At 35.4% G+C, this 24,528-nt stretch overlaps 1 long non-coding RNA gene across 1 annotated transcript; it reads left to right on the top strand.

Annotated features, from left to right (window-relative positions):
• The first annotated feature begins 2,126 nt into the window (after positions 1-2,126).
• LOC133879822 (uncharacterized) lies at positions 2,127-16,053 on the top strand. The gene is made up of 4 exons (XR_009902156.1): positions 2,127-2,216; positions 4,271-4,331; positions 9,793-9,873; positions 13,630-16,053. It is a non-coding gene; the product is annotated as an uncharacterized LOC133879822 (long non-coding RNA).
• The last annotated feature ends 8,475 nt before the right edge of the window (positions 16,054-24,528 follow it).

The following is a 24,528-nucleotide window of genomic DNA, read 5'->3' as shown; positions in this document are numbered from 1 at the left end:
ATTTAACCACAAACCTTAATAGAGGGGTGACAATGCAAAAAATTGAAAGTTATATACACTAAATTGGGAGTATTTTAACTTTAGGGGTAATTGCAAATGTCATGAGATTTCATGGGGCCGGGGTTAAATAAAGTTTCCTATAATTTTTTTTTTTTTATAAGTGTTAATCAAATGGCTAATTTTCACTATCACGATACCAAGTTGATAGCAGGTGTATAATAGTCTACTTATTTATACTACATATTATGTACTTATTATTTGTGTAAAAATTGGTGCAGAATTGTGTCAAGAAAGCCCAAGGATTTATGGGCAATTCGGCTTACAAGTGGCACTTATCTCATACGTACATAGATGGGAAATATTTCAAGCCCTTGCAGCTTGATGAATGATTCAGTAAGCTCTATCAATTTGAAGCATTGGAGGACACCATCTTGTCCAAGCATAGGCTCAAGCTGAAAGTAGTAGGCATTAGGAGACCTTGTGTATAATTTTGGGTTTGTTTTATTTCGCCAAGCCTCTCTCTCTCTCTCTTTCTCTCTCTCTCTCTCTCTCTCTCTCTCTCTATATATATATATATATATGAGTAATGCTACACATCATCCCCTTGTTCTCTTTTTGTCCTCCCAAAATTGATATGGCTCTTAAAATCACCATTGGATCAAAATCCAAGAGTGATATATCAAAAATTCAATGGTGATTTTAAGAGCCACATCAATTTTGGGAGGACAAAAGGAGGACAAGGGGATGATGTGTAGCATTACTCATATATATATATATATATAGAGAGAGAGAGAGAGAGAGAGAGAGAAAGAGAGAGAGTTATCTCTTGATCGTGCTTTAGAGGCTCATGGCTGAGCCCTTTGTTTTGCAACAGAGCATCCAATAGGTTTGTAACTCCTTGGTCACAATGCTACAGTAATAGAGCAGATCTAATTAATTAATGCATGTATTACATATCTACATCTCTTAAATTGTTAGCAGAAAAAGAAAAAAGATATCTCCTAATTAATTGGTGTGGTGCATGGGCATTGTGTAAAGACGGTAAAGCCATCATATATATATAATCTTTGTTAGAACGTATACATATATTTCTATATAATTGTGAACCAGTGAATGTATTCAAATTCTAGACAAAATATCTGACTACGCCTACCAACCGTCACTGAACTGCTATTGACCATCTATCGCCTCTGAGAAATGATTATTGTACAACTCTTGACACAACTCTAATAATTTTTTTTTTTTTTTTTAAAAAAAACTAGCTATTGGATCTGCTTTTCTACATGTCTATCATAAATATCCAATAGTTCATCTTAAAAAAGTTGTACGAAAGTTGTAAACGTATCATATCTTTACCGCCTTTCCCAAGTTCCGGACCTCCGGTGGTTAGTTAGTCAGCATAAAAAATTTATACCAAGTCAGTTCGGTTTAGTTAATTGGAATAGTTGTTTTTTTTTCGGTTAACCGAATCGCTACCTAACCAACTAAAACGAACCGAATTAACCACAAAATAAGGTTGTGACTGGCTGTCTACGAGTCTATGAGTTTGTTTGACAAATGGTTATAATTGTGGAATATTTGTTTGAATAGTAGTAAAAAGTGATTGACCAATAAAGTATAAACAAGTTTGGAATTGTTTTATAGAAGAGTGAAAAAGTTTTGTTTTATAGTGGATTTTTTTATTTAGATAATAGTAAAAAATTATTGATGTGATATAAAAAGTTAAAAAAAAAAATGAATATTTTTTATTCGACTTATTTTGGAAAAAGTGAAAAAAATAAAGTGGGAGCGGGAATTGTTTGCCTAATAAGCTCTATGTATTGGGAAGACGTATAGATAAAGTTGTGATTGTTTGTGACCGGCTGTCTAAGAGTTGGAATCGAAGATGAAGGTAGAGATTCAGTAAAAAATAACTAGCTGTGTTGTAATTGGTGAAAAGGTGAGAATAAGATAAAAATAACTAGCTCTGTTGTAATTAGTGAAAAGATGAGAATAAGATAAGGATATATTGCATTAGCGTAATGAGCAGCAGAATTTCGTGGAATTTTGGCTGGCTTTTAAGTCTGCGCCCCTTCCTGAACAACTCCTCAGCCATTAGATGACGAAGTAGTACTTCTCTTATTTCAGAGCTCTTGACCCAATCGTTTCTTCAAGTTCGTCTACAGCAGTAAGCTTTAGGAGCCGCGGTTTCGGAAGGCAATAGCCCGTCTAGCACTGTAAGTAGTTGCCTCATCTTTTACGTTTGCATTTATTTGTTTGCATCGAATCTGGCAGTGAGTGAGATAGCTAGAGACAGCGAAACGGGATACCTGCCGGTCGGATTAAGAATTGCCGTGGTACGTAGCAATAGCTTCAATCCAAGCCGTTCGTTAGAGCCAAACGCCTGGAAGATGATGCGTGTAAAATTTTAAATTTCAAACTTTAACAAAAACAGACCCTTTGCTTCATACAAAAACTATCTATCCCCTCCTCGCGTTTTACGTCTTGTTGTTTTTGCTTGGTATAGGATTTGCAATGGGTTGTGCGCAGTCTCTCGCCTTTGCCCCTCTCTTACAGTACTACACACCACAACCCCTTTGCAATGGGTTGTGGGTTTTATTGATTTCATTCTCTCTGTGATTTGTTTGAGAGATTTTGTTTTGGAATTTGCCTTTGTAGTCTGTTGGCTTGAGTTTTCCAGCTTGAGTGCCGGCGTGTGTAGCAGTTTTTTGGTTGGTTAAAATTTCCATTCATCCACAAAAAAGAGGAAAAAGTAATGTACTCGTCTTTTATACCCTGTTTCTTGCTAGCGTGAACAGAGACACTTCTCACGTCTTGTTCTAACTCCATGCTGAACGAAAACTCTCCTTGCTTTGATAGGCTATTGGCAACTTATCCACTTCCGTCCATTTCCAGGTATTTTAACAGAAATAATAATAAAAATAAAAATAAAAACCAGAGAATTTGTTTCCACCTCAAATAAGCAACTTGAAGGTGTAAGGAAACCAAATAATCAGAAAAAGCCGAAAGGAAGAAGCAAAAATGCAAAATCCAGTTGAGTACTACTGTGTCCGTGGAGGGAGGCTGAAGCCGAAATCCAAAAATGCAAAATCCAGTATTGTCATTTTCGTTGAAAAACTACTATTGTGGCTGAAAGGTTAGTTTTTTGGCTTAATTTTTCAGAAGAAAATGAAGGGAGCTAACGAAAGTTAGTTTTGGTTGAAAGAAGAAGGACATGTCTGGTTCAGAAAAAAGACTCACAGACCGTTCGTTTGATATCCTCAGCGGTTGCTGGGTTTGATGGCGAGACGGTTACTTGTAGTCCTTGCATCTGAGAGTTTGAGACTGGTGGAGGTAGGGACATGGCCTAGAACATGCCACCTACTTTTTAGTAGGTGGTATGGTATCGAGGTTAAAACTTAAAAATAACATAAATATTTTTTTTCAGGTCCTTTCTTCTTCCCTTCTTCATCTTTTTCTAAAAGGTTTTCAACCGACGCTTCTGCACCTGGGGCAGTCGGACTGCAACAATCAAAAACTCATTTTCCTCTAAAATGTTTTCGTCTTCATTTTCTTCAATCCATATAGGTGGGTTTCCTCTCTCTCTCTCTCTCTCTCTTTTTTCCTCTCTGATTTCATTTCGATCTAAAAGTCTCTGCTAGCTACTCTTTGTTTCTCTCGCCCTTCCCGTCTTCTTCTTTTCAAAATTAGATCGAAAGGATGGTTTTGTTGTCAAAAATTAGATAAGAGAAACTGAGGGAGGCCTTAGAAATTTCGGAGAACCAGAGAGACAAGCACGATGAATCTCCTCTGCTCAATTTTATACTCTATTTTGAGAAGCAGAGAAAAAATAAATAAATAAAATTCCTGGGTTCCGAACCAGTGCTCAAAAGCAGTAAAGGGGGCAAGTTTCTTCTTATAAACACTTTCTGCTCAAAACTAAATCTCAAACTAGTAAAGGAAAAAACGTTAGGCTTGTTATTAACTAGAGAAATTTTTAGTCTATTGAATAACTGCATGTGAGCAAGTTGCTAGTAGTAATGAGAAAGTAAAAATTTGCTACAACGTGCATGCCGTGGTTCGCTCAAGTCTGCTCTTAACAAGACTTTCAATTGCTACAACGTGCCTTGGTGCCAGCTTGGTCACGACCAAGTCTTGTTAAAATAGAAATTTTAGTTGTTGTTGTAGTCGTTGGCATGTGTTGTGTCCACCAAGGCGCGGCACTGGCGCCGTGGATATAGATATATCTCACCATTTCTTCAAATATTGAAGTTTGACTATTAAAAACCAGATTGCAAAGTGGAACTTACGAGCTTCAGTTTGGGAAGACAGTCCGCGCGTCGTCTAAACCTGTAAGTAACTGCTTCATTTTTGCATCAATGTTTCCCTTTGCATTTTGTATAAAGAGAAATGCTATGTTTTCATGAAAGAGTTCTGTAGTTGCATGCCCTGGATGCTGGATCCAATAATATATATTTAGTTGTTGTGAGGTTTTCTCATGAAGGATGTGATTGTCTCATTATATGTTTTGTTAAAATGATCATGTTTTAGTCCAATTGGCTGACTGCTTTAAGAGTTGGAATGTCACGGTTAAACTTCAATTCCATTTAAAGATTACTCAACCAACAATTATTGGATCCTATGAAAAGATTGTAGTAGTACATACTACGAAGTATTTAAATTAAAACTATTCAATTAAGTTTATTATTACAAGTATGCTTAAACCTATATCAATATCAAATGTGATTAGTGTCATTTTCTTACACATCTCTTTTATAAATCAGTCACCAACTCTGTTCAACCCATATGTGGTCCCACAAATGGAATATCGAATTTGCATATCTCTTATATGAAGTTGAACAAAAGAATAAAACTAAACATTTTTCTATTGAGATAAAACAAGCAATTTGAATTTTATAAGCAATGAATGATCGAATGAGCAGCTTCGCCGCACGTGCAATGCTAGAGTTGTTTCATCGTTCATACTTTAAATATGTACACATTAGCATCCACTTCCCTTGTTTTTCTTTTCTTTCTTTTTTTGAAAAAAAAAAATAGTTCTTCTTAAAGAATTTTGATAGAATTTAACGAAAAATTCGAAGAAATGAGTAAAATTTTTCGTTAAATTGAAACAAGAAAGGGAGGAAGTTCGAGGTGTGGCTGCATCCACCTTTGTTCAAATGGGGGTGTCAAATTCTTATCGAAGGCTGTAAAAATAGTATTATACAGATGGTCGGGATTGAAGGTTTTCTCTAATTGAAATGCTTTATCTAATAATTCTTACTTCCTAATTAATTATGCCTTGGAATTTACGAAATTTGCAATTTATTAAACGGCTAAAAGGTAAAACGATTATTACCAAATTACTCTAAAATTACAATTATACTCTTTTTTCTTTATTAAGAAACTTGGGAAAATAAATGGGTAGTTTAGGATTTTTTTTTCACCTATTTATTAGGATTTAATACAAAATAAATGGGTAAAAAATTTCCTACAAATATATACTAAACTCCTTTTCTTTTTCTTTTTTTTTTTCTTTTTTTGAGTAAAATAATAAACTCCTTTCTCATATTAAGGGATGGTAACGTAGCGGATTTACAAAGTCACATACATCAAATTAAAAACATGCTAGAGAAAAGGTAGTACTATTTAATCGAATTAATATAGGCAAAATTATAACCTTAAAAATTGACTTTCCTGAATTATGTTGTTTGAACCCAATCTCGTCCTTGGACCCGAAAAAATCCTGCACTTCTACAACCTAGATCTATCTCTCACGTTTTGTAAACTCTCTCCTCAAAAGAGGATTTCCATCACTACAAACCAAGTCATATCATGAATATTCAATATTATCATGTTTTAAACTATATCATGGTGATTTTAGGACCGGTAAGAGAGTTGAGTATTTTTTCTTAATTTTTTATTTTTCACTAACAACCTAGATTTTGGGTTCTAAACGCTATGAGGATTGTGTTCATATCACCCTCTCTTGCAGAGTGGATTCCACCTTGTGAAACCAATGGGTACACAAAAAAAAACAAACAAAAAAAAACTGTAACACACTGGTTACTGATTTAGGGGTTTGAGACTGATTATGTAAGAAATGCAGATGAATTTGTGAAATTGAACGAGAGAATCTGCTTGCATTTATACTGGAATATCTCGGTTACAACATTACAACAACTAGAACTAGATGCTAAGCTAGAGACGCCATTACAGACTAGAATCTTGAGCTAATTGCTAAGCTACCTGTTATCTTTAAGAATACAATTCACTGGATATTTTCTGGATACTAATTACAAGATAGATTGGGCTATTTATAGAATAACCTACTGGGTGCCAGCTAGGCCCAAGTGAACAGCCAACTAGCCTTGACAGCTAGATTCAGCCCATTCAGTTATAACTATCTAATCTAATAAATCTCACGTGACTGAAAACCTATTATTTGCCACATCATCCACTTATGCAGCCATGTGACAAAAACCAATTTCTTCCTCTTATTGTTGTTCCTACTTTTCGAGGAAGCAGTATACATTATTTTCAATTCCACAGCATAAAGCAAGGTACTTCAGAGGATTGAGTGAGGTGAGACAGGGCTGTTTGGCAAACTCCTTCCCTTGGCCTCAATTTTCTCTTAAAAAGTCAATGTCAAAACATTTCATTTTTTTTTTATTTTTTATATTACATCAATTATTTTTTATTACTATAAAGAAAAAAAAAAAAAAAAAAAAAAACTCTACAAAACGTTTTACTTTTTCATACAAAAATTTCAAACCTTATTTGTACTTATATTACGTAAATCACTTCTTCTTACTTAAAAAAACAAAACCACTCAAAAACCTTTACCACATACACTTTCTCTTTTTGGTGATTATCATCTCCCATGACCATACTAGAATGCACAAAGCGAGCTAACTTTACTAGCAAAATCATTCGGACAAAAATTTCATACAATCTGATTTGATACAAACCAATTTCTAATATTGACATGTCTCTTTTGCATGTGAGAAGCAGATATTATTTTAATTGTATGTGCTTCTTACATGCGTTTTTAATAGCTTAAATGACGCATGTCACTTTTAGAGGCTCGTTGTATGAGTTTCCTACAATTTAGAATTTAGGAAATTTGTGTTCAAATCGTTCCGCTTGATTATTTTGACGCAAGCCTACCTTTATTTATGGGATAAATATACTTGCCCCCCTTTAACTAATTGTCATTTTTTATTTACCCCCATGAACTGCATATGTGACACTTAGATACATTAAACTATCATTTTGTTAGAATTAAGCCACTCTATTAGGGTTGATGGTTAGAGTGGAAGGACAAATCATATTTGAACCAAATTCTTCCAAAATTATCCTCATTTTAACCGTTGAAAAAACTAAATTTACTTATATTTTTAATCAATAAAGAAAGCCTTAAAAAAAAAAAAAAAGTAAAAATAGGGGGTTACTGAGGGTCTGAGACACTATAGGGGTGGCTTGCTGGCCACCCCTTTGGCCACCCAAAATAAGGTTCCTTTTTTTTTTAATTTCATTTTTTAATATTTTTTTAATATTTCATTATTTTTGTTTTAATTCGTTTCTTTAATTCTTTTTATTATTTTGTTTTTAAAGAAATGGGGGATATTATAGGAATAATGACAGAAAAGTTGTCACATGTGTGGCATGTGACCACTTTTCCATCCAAACAGACAGCAACCTTTAACAAAGTGGGTTAAATGCAACAAATTAGTAGTTTGATGTATTTAAGTGTTACAGTTGTCAGTTTGTGAGATTTTTTAAAAAAGAAATGTTAGTCAAAGAAGCTAAAGTATATTTAACCCTTTATTTGTTATAGGGAGATAGTGTTTTTCTAGCAAGGAGAATAACCTAAATAGCAAAGCATACTATCAGTAAATTACTAAAGGGTGCAAATTTAATTAAATATCAGAAAGTTTAGTATTAAAATACCAATTCTCTGATGAGCATATTAAAAAATTAAGATAGTAAATAGTAATAGTAGTTATAATTATGGGAGCAAATGGTGGTGGTGGTAATAACCCGGTGATGGTGATGATATGGCATCATAGTAGTGAATGATGATGTTGGAGCTAATGGATAATGATAGAAGATGATGGTGGTGTTAATGCCATGGCGACTTTGTAATGATGGTGGTAGTGATGAGGTGTAGGAGAAGTGTATGAAAGATGTAGAAGAATCATTTCTCTATGCTATATATTACATTTTTATTTTACAATGTAGAGACGTGGCAGTGCAAACCAAGATCGATATAGATTTTTTTTAGAAAAAATACATTCTAGCCCCCAAACTACCATTCATTCCCCAGATAGCCTCCCGAACTACCAAGGCTTGGATTGACCCCCCAACCTGTCAAAACCTTTGAAAAATGCCATTTTTTGGTGAAATATGATCATAATACCCCTGCCATATGTCATTTTTCTATAAAAAATAATTAAAAATTAAAAATTAAAAAACTAAAAGAATCAGATTGCTTCGAGGCTTTGAGGCTTCGTGAATCAGATTGCTTAGACGCTTCTGAATCCAATTTTGAGGAAAAACAAATGAGTCAGGCTAGCTATAAAACCGGTCATTACGATGGTACAAACGGACGATGACCAAAAGGGTGTTGGGAAAATCGGGTATGCTCTCATGCACTAATCTCCATCTATTTTCTCATTATTACCTTTATTCTCTTACTGACTTAAGTATCGAAGGTAGTGTCACCGCCCTCCTCCCCCTTGTTGGTGCACCTAGGGATCCCAAATCGAGGATTAGGCGTGGGTACGTGATTACTGTTAATTTCGACATTAAGACATAATCTTCAATATGCATCCTCTAATACCTTAAATATATGTTGTAGGACTTTTTGATTCTAATATTTCCTTCTTCTCTTGCCATTGCTCCCACTCAAACCAAAAGCTTTTATATCAATTGTTAGGGAAATATACCATATTTCCAAAACTCGTGGAATGCAAAATAAATATAAAAATAAAAAATAAAAATAAAAATACAAATAGGCCGGCAATCACAAAAGAACACAGGATTTACATAGTTCACTACTAAGGGCTGTATATAGAGTTGCAGTATATATAGATCAAATTTGTATTAGGATATATATATATATATGAACTAACAAATATTAATACTATAATATTGCATTTAACGAATACTATACCAAGTAATTAAGTGGTTGAACCTGAATGCATGGTTGTGTTTTAGATATAGAATTGAAGCACGTGAACTATCAGTTGCATGACTGTTTTAATTGTTTAGGAGCAATTTGAAAAAAAATAAAAATCCAAAACTCATTAATAAATTTGCTTAAAGATAAATCCAATATTAAACGAGGCTGGTTGATCGAACGTAGAAAGAAATGACCTTATTTGCTTGGATATCAAAGTCTTCGTGATAATTCCGCTCAAAGTCTTCTCTAAAGTAAAACCTTTAGTTGTTGTCGTAGGTGGCATCTAGCTAGTGTTGCTTCCACCAAGGCAGGGCGTCCGAAGAATATATAAAGAATTAGAGAGAAATTAAGCACATTTAATCTATTTTAGTCTATTGAATAACTGCATGTGAGCAAGTTGCTCTTAGTAATGACAAAGTAAAAATTTTCTACAAAACAAGACTCTCAAGTCTCAACGTACTGCTACAACGTGGATTGGTGCATGCCAGCTTGGTCACAACAAGTCTTCTTAAAGTAGATTTTTTTTTTTTTTTTGGTTATTTTTGTCGTTGGCGTATTTGTTGCGTCCACCAAGGCACTGGGGTCGTGGATATACATATATCTCACCATTTCTTTAAATATTGAAGTTTGTCTACTAAAAACCAGTATTGCAAAGTGGGACTGACTTACAAGCTTCGCTTTGGGAAGACTGTCCATCGTCTAAACCTGTAAGTAACTGCTTCATTTTTGCATCAATTTTCCCCTATGCATTTTGTATAAAGAGAAATGCTATGTTTTCATGAAAGAGTTCTATAGTTGCATGCCCTGAATGCTGGATCCAATAATATATATATAGTTATTGTGAGTTTTTCTCATGAAGGATGTGATTGTCTCATTATATGGTTTGTTAAAATGATCATGTTTTAGTCTAACTGTCTGACTCCTTTAAGAGTGGGAATGTCACGGTCAAACTTCAATTCCATTTAATTAATACTCGGCCCACAATTTTTGGATCCTATGAAAAGATTGTAGATGTATATACTACGAAATATTTAAATTAAAACTATTCAAGTTTATTATTACAAGTATTCCTAAACCATATATCAATATCAATTGTGTTTAGTGTCATTTTCTTACACATCTTTTTTTCAGATCAGCCAATAACTCTTTTGAACTCACATGTGATCCCATAAATCCAATAGTAGATTTGCACATCTCTTGTATGGAGATGAACTAAACAATGAAACTAAATATATATTTCTCTATCGAGATAAAACAAGCAATTTGAATTTTATAAGCGAACAATGATCGAATGAGCAACTTTGTCGCACGTACAATGCTAGAGTTGTTTCATCGTTCATACTTTGAATATGTACACATTAGCATCCACTTCCCTTGTTTTTCTTTTTGAAAAAAAAAAAAAATGTTCTTAAGGAATTTAAAGAGAACTTAACAAAAAATTCAAAGAGAGGGTGAAAATTTTTGTTAAATTGAAACAAGAAAGGGAGGAAGTTTGAGGTGTGGCTCCATCCACCTTTGTCCAAATTGGGGTGTCAAATTCTTATTAAAGGCGGTAAAAATAATGTTTTACAGATCGTCCGAATTGAAGGTTTTCTCTAATTGAAATGCTTTATCTAATAATTCTTACTTCCTAATTAAGTATGCTTTGGAATTTACAAAATTTACAATTTATTAAACGGCTAAAAGGTAAAATGACTATTACCAAATTATGCTTAAATTACAATTATACTCTTTTTTTCTTTAGTAAAAAACTGGGGAAAATAAATGGGTAGTTTAGGATTTTTTTCCCCCTATTTGTTAAGATTTAATACAAAATAAATGGGTAAAAAATTTCCTACAAATATATACTAAACTCCTTTCCTTTGTTTTTTTTGGAGTAAAATAATAAACTCATTTTCTCATATTAAGGCCAGGGACGGCAACGTAGCGGATTTACAAAATCACATACGTCAAATTAAAAGCATTAGAGAGAAAATGTAGTATTTAATCGAATTAATGTAGGCAAAATTACAATCTTAAAGCCTGACTCTCCTGAATTATGATGATGCTGTTGGTGGTAGTTGTGGACCGAATCCATGGTCATAGCTAACTGGTTATTACCATGTATTGGGTTAGCATTACAAAAAATGACCGACGATTTTTTTTTTTTTTTTTTTTTTTTTTTTAGGATTAAAGTTTTACAGACAGTTTTTTTGAAAACCATCCGTAAAAAATAAATCAAGACGGTTTTAATCAAACCATCTAGAACATATTGACGGTTTTAAACAAACGATCTTCAAAATTTCATGTCTGAACAGTTTTAATTAAACCGTCTGAAAAAATATAGACAGTTTGGTTAAAACCGTCTGTATTTTTCCAGATGCTTTGATTAAAACCGTCTGAGGAAATTTCTGGATCTATCAATGCCACGGATTGCTATCCATGTCACTCTCCTCAAAACAATCCTAGTTGTAGATCACTCCACCAATCGATGCTCCAAATCACTCTCACACCCCGTACCAGTGCTTCCACTCCTCACAATCTCTTTCTTTTCCCCCAAATTTTTTCAAAAAACAAACACAGTTTGCTTGCAAGCAGACTGCCCAGAAGTTGACGGGGGAAAGGCTGAGGTGTATGATTCACGAGCAAAATCGATCTCTGCCTTCTTGAACCCACAAAGCCATCTCGGTCCATTGCCTAACCACCCACCGCCACCACATCAGCAGCACCACCACCACCACCACAAAACCGACTCCTCCTCTTCCTCCATGTTTGACCCTTTATCCAACTACTTCGACCCACACTTAGTCCCGCTTGCAAACCCAAATTCTCTTCTAAATCTTGATATGGTGTGGTCCAAAACACAAAGATCCAACCCGAGTGCCGCCAATCTCAGCGGCTTAATGACTCCCTCATCCTCCGCCCAAAACCACCCTTTCTTCACCAATCAATTAGGCGAACAAAGCAGTGAGGGTGCTTTTCCTAACCTACAGATACCTCCAGGCTGGAAAATGCTCTGCGAGCTCGTACCGATCAAGCAGGCAATAACACCACCAATACAGATGTTCTATATCTACTGCCGCCGGCTATGTAAGCATTGGGTTTCCTTTTATGGTTTGGATTTGATTTGGGTGTTGAGATCTAGATCTGTATGTTTTACTAGAAGTAGATAGAGTGGCCGAAGGGTTTGGTTGGAGGATTTGGAAATTGCATTTTGCCGTCCTCTCCGTCGTCGTCCCGGCCAAGCCCGATCTCGTGGACCTCCGGGACGTCAAGAAGAAGCTCAGTAGCACCGTTGACGAAAATGAAAATAATATCATTATATTATTAATGAAAATAATATCAATATATAATTAATGATATATATATATATATATATATATATATAAGAAATAAATCATGACAGAAAAAGAAGAGAAATAAATCCCATGGATAAAAGATAAAAAAAAATAAAAAATAAAAGAAAGAATGAAATTATTAATTCTGGACGGTTTGGGCTAGACCGTCTGGAATCTCGGACAGTTTGGCCCATACCGTCTAGAATTTGAATTCCCGACTAAAAATTCTGGACGATAATTCAAATTCTAGATGGTTATAAACCGTCCAGAATAAACTGTATGGACTTTATTCTAGACGGTTTTTTACCATCTTTCGACTGTTTGAAACTATCTGGAAATGATGAATTTTTTGAAGTGGAGTGAGTCTTCTATATTAAATGGGCTTTAAGTTTGAGTTCTATGATGATTTATTGTACCAACAACCATAACCATATATAAAAGCATATGAATACAATGCTACATTTGACAGACGGTGAGAAAACTAGGTATAAGTAGTGATAGATGAATGGAGAAGAACATATTTTTATTTCTATGTATTTACTTGATTATAATCTGTCTACATGATGGGGTATTTATATATACAAGAAACTTGGGTTACATAGCCATTGTGAATTAATTTCGTGATCTTCTATACATGAAAAACATTTACGTAGAAGAAATATGGACGTTGTTGGCTGAAAATTTTCCTTTCTCAAATTGATTTGGGAGTTGGGACCGTTACTCATATTTCTTTCCTCAACAAGCAGAACATATAATTTCAGAATTACAGTTCTTGTTCTTATGCTTTTCATTTGATTTACTAACCCAATAAAAAATATGTTTATTGATTCGTTTGTATTCTTAGAACTAGTAGTTATTTCAAACTTGATGAAGAATTTTCGTTTTCTTTCTGACAGATATGAACATCTCGAGTAACTGTATATTTCGGTTGTTAGGTTTTCCAAACAATATTTATTAATCAGAAAAAACTAAAAAGGTACCAAATGATTAAAGGTCAATTAATAGTCTGCAAGGGGATTAGGGAACTCCATCCGGGCATTATTATTATTATTATTGGGTTAATAAGGAATTCCTAATATTATTGTAGCCAATCCTCCTTTTATTGTCTTCAATTATGCTCCTAACACCATTGGGATATATTGGCAGCTGATTAAACATGGAAATAAAGGATGGCTTGAGTGCAGCTAGTTTTGAAGCTCTTAGCAAAGATAATTATGTGGCTTGGAGTGTTCGGGTTAAAACCTATTTGATGGCTCAAGATCTGTGGGAAATAGTGGAAGCAACCACTGAACCTCCTAAGCAAGAATATGATGAAGCGGCTTTCAATACTTGGAGCAAGAAGAATTCCATGGCTTTAAATGTGATCCAGGTTTCATGCGGGCCAAACGCATTGTCTATTATTAGGCATATTAGTTCTGCTAAAATTGCATGGAATACTTTAAAAGGTCTCTCTCTCTCTCTCTCTCTCTCTCTCTCTCTCTCTCAAAAATGCATAGCTTCAAACAAAGGTTGCTTCTGAGTGCAGTTGTTCTTCAAGTTCTTGAGAAACATAATTATGTGGATTGGAGTTTTCGGGTAAAAACTTATTTGATGGCTCATGGTCTTTGGGAAATAATTGAAGTAACCACTGAACCTCCAAAGCGAGAAGATGATGAAGTTGCTTTTAAGTCTTGGAGTAAGAAGAACTCCATGGCCTTACATGTAATCCAAATTTCATGCGGACTAGACACATTTTCTGAGATTTATCATATTAGTTTGGCAAAAATCGCTTGGGATACGTTGGCAAAAAAGCATAGCATGCCTAGAGGTACTGACTCAAGTCCCCCTCTCTCTCACACTCAACCGTGCAAATGCTCATAATAGTCGGCATGTTTTCTTGTTAATTCAATTCTGTCATCTTAAATTTTACCATGGTTTTAGAAATGTCCATTTGCCAACTTATTTTTGAATTAATTGGCATAGTGCCATGTCAGATAAATAAATTCATGAAACTTAGTTAAATAAAAAATATAACTAAAAAAAATAAAATAGTGGTGGCTATGAGCTAGTCCTCCTGTCACATAAATTTAAAAAGTATAAATATCTTATTAAAGAAGTTCTTGTCACCTAATGATAGTTCCTTTTATCTTTCAAAGTTTTGGTTCACAATGACTATTACTTATTCTTTTTCAGTTATGTTATTAAATCTAGTAATTTTTTTTTCTTTTCCAAACGGGGGAGAGGGAACATGAGTTATTTATTCTAGTCCAATTGGTCGATTTTATTATTTTTGGAAAATCATTAGTTCAATAAATTCTTATTGGTTTTCTTGCAGGGTATAGTAAACTATGTAACCAAAATTAGTCTTGTTAGAACAGTTTCCGGTACGGTGTGAACTGTATGTTCTTCGATGCTCTTCACGCTCCCACGATCATTGCAAAACAACTAAAACTAAAAGACCCTTCCAGGGGTCTTGCCCCGATGCCTAAATTAGTTTTTGAGAGAAAAGTATGCTCAAAGCATAAAATAATCAGTCTGTCATTTATATTTGGGGTATGGGCCTATTTATAGGCAAAGAGATTAAGTCAAACTTGAATTAGGTTTTCTACTCATACTTAACCATGGAATTTGATTTGGCCTGGAGTCCCATCGCCATTCAATCTGGAGTAAGACAGCTAACCAGATTCTTCAATGAGTCCTAATTGGACTCGGATTGTGAGTCATAACCTCCCAATTCGACTTGGAGTAAGGTTCTGATCCCGATTTTAAGTGGGATTTATTCCCAATAGTTACCCCCAATTCCCTTATCCGAGACATACTCGGATAATGGGAATTCTATGTCTCTAAAAATTGGAGCATTAACTTCTTCCGAGGCTTGAACAATCTTTAGCTCCTGACCCTTAAAAGTCTCGGGTTCAAATTCTACACTTCCTGGGGATACTGGGCGTGTGATCACACCCGAGACATGTCTTTCTATCCTAGTGAAGATCGACCAACCCCACTGCCTTCGGATTCCGGGGGTGACAATCCTTAGTAAATTTTGTTGAGAATATCTTTCGGAAATGTGTGATACCTTTGTAGTTTCTGAAAACCTGAAACCTGCAAACCCGAGGGTTAAATCCAACCCCCATGCCTTCTCATTTTTCTTAGGGTTTTCTCCCTCTAACTTGAAAAACTGAGGGTTATCGGAAAAGCGAGGGTTACGTGAAAACTGAAGGTTGTCTCCCTTCCTTGTTTTCTCTGCAAGGTTTTCTCCCTGGACTTTCCTTACGGTTTTCTCTCGTCCTTGTTTTCTCTACAAGGTCGTCTCCCTTGATTTGCCTTATGGTTTTCCCCTATCTCCAGGGTAGCTCCATGCCTTCTTGTTTTTTCTTAGGGTTTTCTCTCTATCTCCATGGATGACCCTATTCCTCTTGAGAATCGAGGGTCGTCTCCCTTCATCCGAGGTTGGCTCCATGTCTTCTTGTTATTGATAAGGTTGTCTCTTTGCCTTGTTTTCTCTGCAAGGTTGTCTCCCTGGATTTGCCTTAGGCTTTTCTCCCTTTCTTGTTTTCTCTGCAGGGTTGTCTCCTTGGATTTGCCTTAGGCCTTTCTCCCATCATTGTTTTCTCTGCAGGGTTGTCTCCCTGGATTTGCCTTAAGGTTTTCTCCTTTTGTTGTTTTCTTTGGATGGTTTTCTCCATGGATTTGCCTTAGGGTTTTCTCTCATTCGTGTTTTCTTTATAGGGTTTTCTCCCTATTTTTGGGCTTATTTCCTTGCCTCCTTGTTTTTTCCTCGAGTTTTCTCCCTAGCTCCTTCCTGCAAAAGAAACGACGTCAATGAGTTCATGGTCTCCATACTCCCAAAATCTGGGGAACCTTTTGTCTGATCTTGGCTATAACCTCATGTTGCCTCGGTTCTCTATGCTGTGGACTCTTGCTTCTTTGGTCTTCTCTTCTATCTATATGCTCACGGGGATCATTCTCCTAATCCATCTCATCTCGTTTAGGAAGGTCTTGTGGATAATAATTTCGAGGCTGGTGGTCCTAACGATTTTGGGGCCTGTTATCCCTGTTGTTCCCTAATTGATTCCTTTGCTCTCCCAAAAACTGAACCAGCTTGCCATTCTTGATGAGCTTCTCAATTGGCAACCTTAGGGCTATGCACCCCTCAGTGTAATGACCTGGCTGTTAATGGAAATCACAATATTTGCCTTCATTCTTGTAAAGAGGATTACCTGGTATTTTCAGTGGTCGGCGAAACTTCGGATCTCTTTTGATCTCAATGAGGACTTCTAATATCCCGTCATTGAGAGGTGTAAAGTCATAGTCCTTCAACTTCTCTGCTCTTCCCTATCAGCTTTCCTAAAGTCTTTCATTTTATTTTCTACGGCTATCTTCTGGGGTAGCCTCGATATGGCCATAGCCTTCAATGTCTCTTCCTCATTAATGAATTCTTCTACCTTATCCATCAGGCCCTGCAAGGTACTCGGTTGCTTATGGGCCAACATCTTCATCAGAGATTCCTCTGGTGAAATGACCGGATAGAGGGCAGAGAAGACCATATCCTCGATTGGATCTTCAACCGCCATCTTCTCTCAGTTGAACCAAGCCATAAACTCCTTAAGAGTTTCATTGTTGTGCTGATGCAATGTTAACAAGTATCTCGATGGCTTCTTCCGTGGCCGCAAAGCCAGAAACTTCGTCAAGAATATCTTGCACAATTCCTTGAACTAATCAACAGAATTTGGGGGCAACTTCCTAAACAAGTCCCGGGCATTCCCAGAGAGACTAGATGGAAGGCCCGACACCCCACTTGATCAGGTGTCCCTTGAAGATCTAGATAGCTCGAAAACTCTCCATGTGGTCAAGAGGATCTCCGTCTCAAGAGGAACTCAGGATCTAAGGGACCTTGAACTTTTTGGGTAGCTGGTAGTTTTCTACCCGTCTGGTGAGGGGTGAGCCAATACCCAATACAAGCTTGTCCACCACTACATATTTGCTTTTATCTTCTTCTCCATCTCCATGTATGTGCATCTTCTCTTCAACTCAGCAACAATTCTGCTCAAATCTCCTCCATCTTCTTGTCGGTCTCCATGACTGTTGGCCATTCCGTTCCTTTGTTCCCGGTGATTTTCCTCTAAAAAATTGTCTTCTTGGTGATCGTCCACTCGACGATCCTCCTCCCGACGATCGTGACTGTTGGCATGTTTGTTGCGCTCTTCTTCTTCATGCATATCCCAGATCACCTAGGGATGGGATTGTCCCGGAATTTTGAGCAGCAACTCCACATTCTGCCGTGTTAGGACTTCAGTCTGAGCTTCCAACGCTGTTACACGGCCCTGATCTCCACCGTCCGGGGGAGGGAATGGTGGAGGCTATCCATTGTTCTAATCTTCTGGGGGCGAATTAGGCTTAATGACTGGCTTCGGTTGATGTCTTCTCGGTCGGTTGACTCGGCCGCAAGAACGTCCTCTTTTCTGTAACATTTTTTTATGAGAAACGAATAATCGTTCCCACATACGGTGCAAAATTGTTAGAACAGTTTTTGATACGGTGTGAACTGCACGTTCTTCGGTGCTCTTCAAGCTCCCATGATCATTGCAAAATAACTAAAACTAAGAGCCCCTCCCGGAGTTCTTGCTCTGATACCTAAATTAGCTTTTGAAAGAAAAGTACGCTTAATATATAAAATAATCAGTCTGTTGTTTATACCTGTGGTATGGACCTATTTATAGGTCAAGAGGTAGAGCCAAATTTGAATTAAGTTTTTTACTCCCACTTAACCTTGGAGTTTGTTTTTGTTTGGGAGTCCTATCTCCCTTGAACTAGGAGATATGAATTAATTTAATAAAATTTTGCTTTTTAATAAGATTTTTCCTTCCAAGTTTCCTATGTACTGAAGAAGTTTTAGGTAGGTGATACGCTTTTTGTCGGTACTAATTCTACCGACCTTTACATATTGAGTTAATTCTGAAATTTAAAATCCAAAGAAAAGAACGTCCCATATATAGTTGCCATGTTGATGTTAGGGTGCCTTTAAAAAACTTTAATTTGCAGGCAGCGATGAAAATGGGAACGTTGACTATGTTCAGTATGAGGCCTTAAGAGAGGCTCTAAAACGTGGTGATTGGAATGCTACAGAGGAGTTCCTTAAGGGCCAACCGGGTGCAAAAATCACGAATTTAGGCCAAACGGCTCTTCACCTTGCTGCTAAAGCTGGGCATGAGCGTATAGTGGAGAAGTTAGTGGATGTAATGTCGGAGGAAGACTTGGCAGTACCAAATAAGTTTGGCAACACAGCTCTGGTTCATGCAATTAGTGCGGGAAACTACAGGATGACTGCATGCATGCTTGGAAAGAACAACAACTTGATCAGCATTAAAGACTCGAATTCATTTATTCCAGCTACTCAGGCTATTCACATTGGGCATACAGAGTTGGCTCGATATCTCTATTCTCGCACTCCACTGGAAGTACTAACGGAAGAAAAAGCCGTCAACGGCGCTACACTTTGTAGCAGCGCTATATATAACGGAAGTATAGGTAAGAAGCAACTCTTCGCCTAATTAAGTCTAACAATCCATCGGTCGTTATTTCTGATGATTTGAAATTGTCGCAATACAATTAATTCCCTTTTTGATCCAACAGATATTGCTTTGGATTTAATTCGGAAGTGTCCACGTTTGGCTCTTGTTCAAGACAAATGGCATCGGTCCCCTTTGTACGCTTTGGCCAGTACGCCTAATGCATTCCCGAGTGGAGATGGGCTTGTGTTTTGGAAACGATGGATCTACAAATACTGTAAGTACCAATCTCTTTTCTCTTCTCTTATTGCTTCTCATTAATATTTTTCGGGTCGTGCAAACGTACAGCTGGCTAGGTTGGATATAATTTCTATACATAAAGATTAAATATAACATTATCCAATAATGGCATGGATTTGCCGCGCGCATCAGATCTTCTTCTTTTTCTTTTCCAAATGAAGGAGTATGCTACCTAATCCTTTAGCAAGTGATTCCTATCAATTGTAATATGAACATACATGCGTTAAAAAAGAAAAAACTACATAAACCAAATTAACTCACCACTATGAATTCAAATATTCTAATAAAATTTCATATTTTTATACATACAAAAGAAAGTGATACCAAATCTAACACAACACACATAAAAACATAATTATTTGTTATTATTACCCTTAACCTTAATTTCTAGTAAAGAAAAAAAAAAGTTGGTGATTTTTGAATAACTGACTTCAAACGAGTGAATTTCTACTATGCAAACTGTTTGTATAAACTTATTTTAAATTGACGAGGCAGTACTCAATTATTTTAACATAATCTTGAAAGCATAAACAAATGAAAAAACTAAGCTGTTCACATGAGTCATTATATGTGGCCAAGTCATTTTCAATTTTGTTTAACTACACTTAATAGATAAATAGCATAACTACTAACTAGACCAACGTTTTATACCATTACATTATGAAATCTTGACGTACTGTATCCACATGTCGAACCAAAAAAGATAGTGTGATACTGATGCCCACTCCCAAAGCCCCTACTATTTTCAATACATATTTGAACAACCTTAATGTTAGATCAGTTTTCGGTTCAGTGTGAACAACACTATTTCTCAATATTCTTTACGTTTTCACGATCACTGAAAAACAACTAAAATTAAGAGAGAACTTATCGGGGTACCGGTGGGGTCTCACTAGGATGCCTAAGTAAGTCTTTGTGACGACCTTTTTTTTTAAAAAAAAAAAAAAAAAAAAAGAATCATCATAGTGGTATGACAATTTTTCATGAACCAACACAACTCAAACACATCACTGTCATGTGTATAACATATCAGAGAATCAACACATTGTAGTGGAAACTAATATCATTAACTAACAGTAGTAATTACAACATCAAAGCCATTTGACTATCTATGTAATTAAAGCTTAACAATGTATTAATTACATAACAAAAGTATGGTTATACAAAAATGGTATCACATGCAACACATGGCCATATATATATAATATTCACAAAAAGGACTATCCAAGGGTCTGACACAAACAACCAATGTGATAAGCCTCAGTTGTAATATTCCAAATATAAAGCCACAGAGTCCTCATCGACTTCTACGGAATAATGAGTCCACGATCTCAATAGTATAAAACTCACTAAGTTTTCCAATGATCCAACATTTGTTCGTTTTTTTACCATATGTTTACAATAACAGCTACTTATAGTAAACAACTTCCCTTCTTATAACGTTTCGTAGCTGATAAGGTAAACACTGACATCTTATATATAACCAGATAAAATCATATATATATATATATATATATATATCTATGATGATGCATTCTAGCCGTAACGATATACGTATGTTCTGTTTCATTCAAACTTATAGGCATATAAGTACGTCTAGCATAAATTTCTCATAAATCATTTTATGCATTCCAACTGTTATAATATATATATATATATATATATAAACATGTCACACATCATCATCGTGCTATACATGCTTTTTATTCATTTTTCTTCCCATCTTGGTGTCGTGGGGTACGCAGCCCAAAAGTCTTTCGTTTCATAGTGCTTAGGGATACGCATCCCAAGGGTCTTGTTTCTTGGTGCCGAGGGGTACGCAGCCCAACAATCTTTCATTTCATAGTACCCAGGAGTACGCAGTAGAAGGGTCTTGTTGCATGGTGCCCAGGGGTATGCATCCCAAGAGTCTTTAGTTCAGGGTTTTGTTTCATATACATCCTTGTGCTTTCATGACATATAATTAATCATTGTGTCCATACTTTCACACACTTATGCATCAATTAACATCATGTGCTTCTCATGTCATTTTCAAACATATCATGAAATTTATAAATCTTATAACAATCTCAATTTACATAACATACTTTAAAACTCATAAACCACATATTTTCTACCTTCTATTTGCCACATGGACAGAAACCAAAAGGTTCTCCTCAAAGGGGCCTAGCATATATATCATGAATCCCAAAAAAAAGAAAAGAAAAGATAGCCTCCAACACTACAACACACTATAAGATAAAGTCAAATTTCTAAGGTATTGAAGAATTATTTATTTAATCTTTTCTGTTCCTCAAAAGTAAATTGCTCATGTGAGATATGTAGTAATACTATTACCGAACTTCCTACTCGAGATTCATTGGCCTTTTGTGATGAAAGGTATATACATTCAACCGGCTCAAGCCACTGAGGAAATTCGTTTGAACATTCAAGACATAGGAAAAAGTAGAAGCAATCAAATAAAAATCATCGAATCAGGTATGTTGTGGCCTAAACTTTTTTTTCTCTAAGATTTGGCTTGTAACAATTAAAATAATATTTTGGACAACTTTACATTTTCTCTTATGATAATTACTTAGATGATAAAACTATGACTTGCTTCATCAAAGAAAATATTAATAATAGTCCCAACTATCAAAAGTCACCTCTAATAAGTACATATCTGCAATGACTTTTGGGTTACTACTAATAATGTCACTGCTAATGATGATATTTCTTGGAATGGGAGAGACCTTGGCAATTTAACATAGATGCTACATATAGGGGGTGAGACAATGTTTATATAAGGGATAATTGTACCATTGGTCCTTATAGTTGGCCTAAATTACAAATCACTTCCTCTAGTATCAAAATTAATTCAGAGATCCTTATGGTTGACTTAATTTACAAATTGGTCTCTGTAATCAATTCCATCAATAATATTGACAGATTCGTTAGGCCCCACATCAGGGACAGTAAGATGGTAACACGTGTCGATCTGAATAAAAAATATATAAATCTATTAAAAATATAAACAAATAAAAATTAATATTTTTTTTTTTTTTTTAAAAAATGAAGATATAAAAGGGGTGGCTTCCCTTTGATGGTGGCCACATGTCACCTCTAGAGGTGGTCGGGGGTGACGCGCCCATCCTCTAAGCTTGGCGGTGGCCCGAAGGCCACCCCCAGGCCCTGAGGGTGTGCGCTGGCCCTTAGGGGTGGCTGTCGGTTAGGTAGCCACCCCTTTTTTATTTTCATTTTTTAAAAAAAATAAACAAATAAATTTGTATTTATTTATGTTTTCAATAGATTTATAATTTTTTTTATTTAGATTGACATATGTCGCCATCTTATTGGCGTTGACGTGGCAAACTAATGGACTTTGTTAAATTTTGTTGACCAAAATCAACTTCAGGGAGTGATTCATAATTTAGGCCAATCCCAGAGACCAATTGTGCAATTTTATTTTTATATAATTATGAAGTGTGTTTGGAAGATTGTCTTAGCTAGGTACCATGAAAAAGGATGACGTAGAGAGAGTTTTTCTCTTAATTAAAAATCAAGATTTCGTCACATAAACAAAGAGTTTGGAAAGAATGGACAAGGATCCTTTTCATTTCAAGGATCCTATTCCGGAAGGAATGACATAGCTTCTTTAAATCATAACTCGAGGTTGAGTATATTTCAAGAAGGGGCATGGCTCAAAACACAAGGATACGAAGATGGCGCTAAATGGGCACTTGAAAGCCATTTGAATGATGCTCATCCAAAGAGTTCAGCGCATAGACAGAAAGGTGCATTCTAATTAGCAATGTCTGAACAAACATTCCAATGAGAGCCACATAGAAGGATTTGTTCGATGTAGAATTCAAAAAAAAAAAAAATACGTGTTCTTAATTTTCTCCCGCTTCAGTTATGTACGCCATTGATTGACTGTAAAAGCAATTAATAAATTGATCACATAAATTTCTATGAACTGGGTTGTAAGCGTTCTTATAATTAAGCCTTTAAGTCGTGTCCTTTAAGCACGAAAGAAGCACATAATTTTTTATTAACGCTATTAAAAAAGAAATGAGAATCACATACGATTAAAAAAAATATATATGCTTCTCATATGTTATGGGACATAAGTCATTATTTTAGAGGTTGGGTTGTAGAAGTTCCAACAACTTAGTTTGTAAGAAATTTTTATACTATTTAATTAATAGATAGTCTTTTGCACGCACCCCCCACACACATACATATATATATATATATATGTACTTGATAAAATAAAAGCTACTGTTAAACAAAATTTTCTTACAACTAGGCTTACAATAAGCTACCTCCAACATAGTGAAGATGGTTACTAGAGTCCGTTGATCTCAGGATTACTCGGGACACTCCGATGCTCAAGTCAACATGGTGTTTGGAAAATATTTTTGAAATAATACAGATTTTTTAAGAGGAAACCAAATGCCCCTTTTACGTGGTCGCTGGTGCTACATACGCTACCTTTTATACTGTTTTCTACAACTACTATCTGTGTAGATGTCCAACATTGAATCCTTATTTTTTAGGATTTTGCTTCCACTCTATAATAATGGGCAGTTATCCTCTGCATGGTGGGAGCAGAATTATTTTCCATGTAGTGTGTAGTTATTCCTCATGCAGTGGGCTTGTGCCATTATTTCCATGAACTAGCCGAATAGTTATTCCCCATGTACTGGTCCATGTGGGAGAGGTTGCTTGACTGGGACTGATGATAAATTATATCTCCAATGGTTAGAATAATTCTTGTCAAGGTCTGTTTGGATTTGCAGCTTTTTTTCAATCTATTTTTTTTTTTTTTTAAAAAAAAAAAAAGAAAAGAAAAAAAAAAAAGAAAGAGAGAGATTATAAAACGTTTGATTTGAAACGAAAATTTTTAAAAATCAATTAAGTACTTAGTAAAATCGCAGAAAATCACAATTTAACTAGAAAAATAGTGTGTTTTTAAAAACATACCCCTTACTTGCAATTTGACAACAATATTTTTTTTAAAAAAAAAACCATGATATTTTTAAAACACATCATTCTATTTATTAATTTTATTTTAGTAATTACTTATCAAAAAAAAATTATTTTAGTAATAATTTTATAATGTGTATGAGTGACCGAATTTCATTTTTATTTTGCAGTGCTAACTCTATTGCAACAGCTAGTTTCGAATCTCCTTAACTTCTTTGGTATAGTACATACGTCACTTCAATTAATACCATACCTTGCTTAATTAATAATTTGTGGAGCCTTTGTACTCTAT

Source organism: Alnus glutinosa, chromosome 10, assembly GCF_958979055.1.
Source record: "Alnus glutinosa chromosome 10, dhAlnGlut1.1, whole genome shotgun sequence".
Classification (NCBI taxonomy): domain Eukaryota; kingdom Viridiplantae; phylum Streptophyta; class Magnoliopsida; order Fagales; family Betulaceae; genus Alnus; species Alnus glutinosa.
Note: the sequence above shows the minus strand (reverse complement) of the source record. Positions and strands in the feature narration are given on the sequence as shown.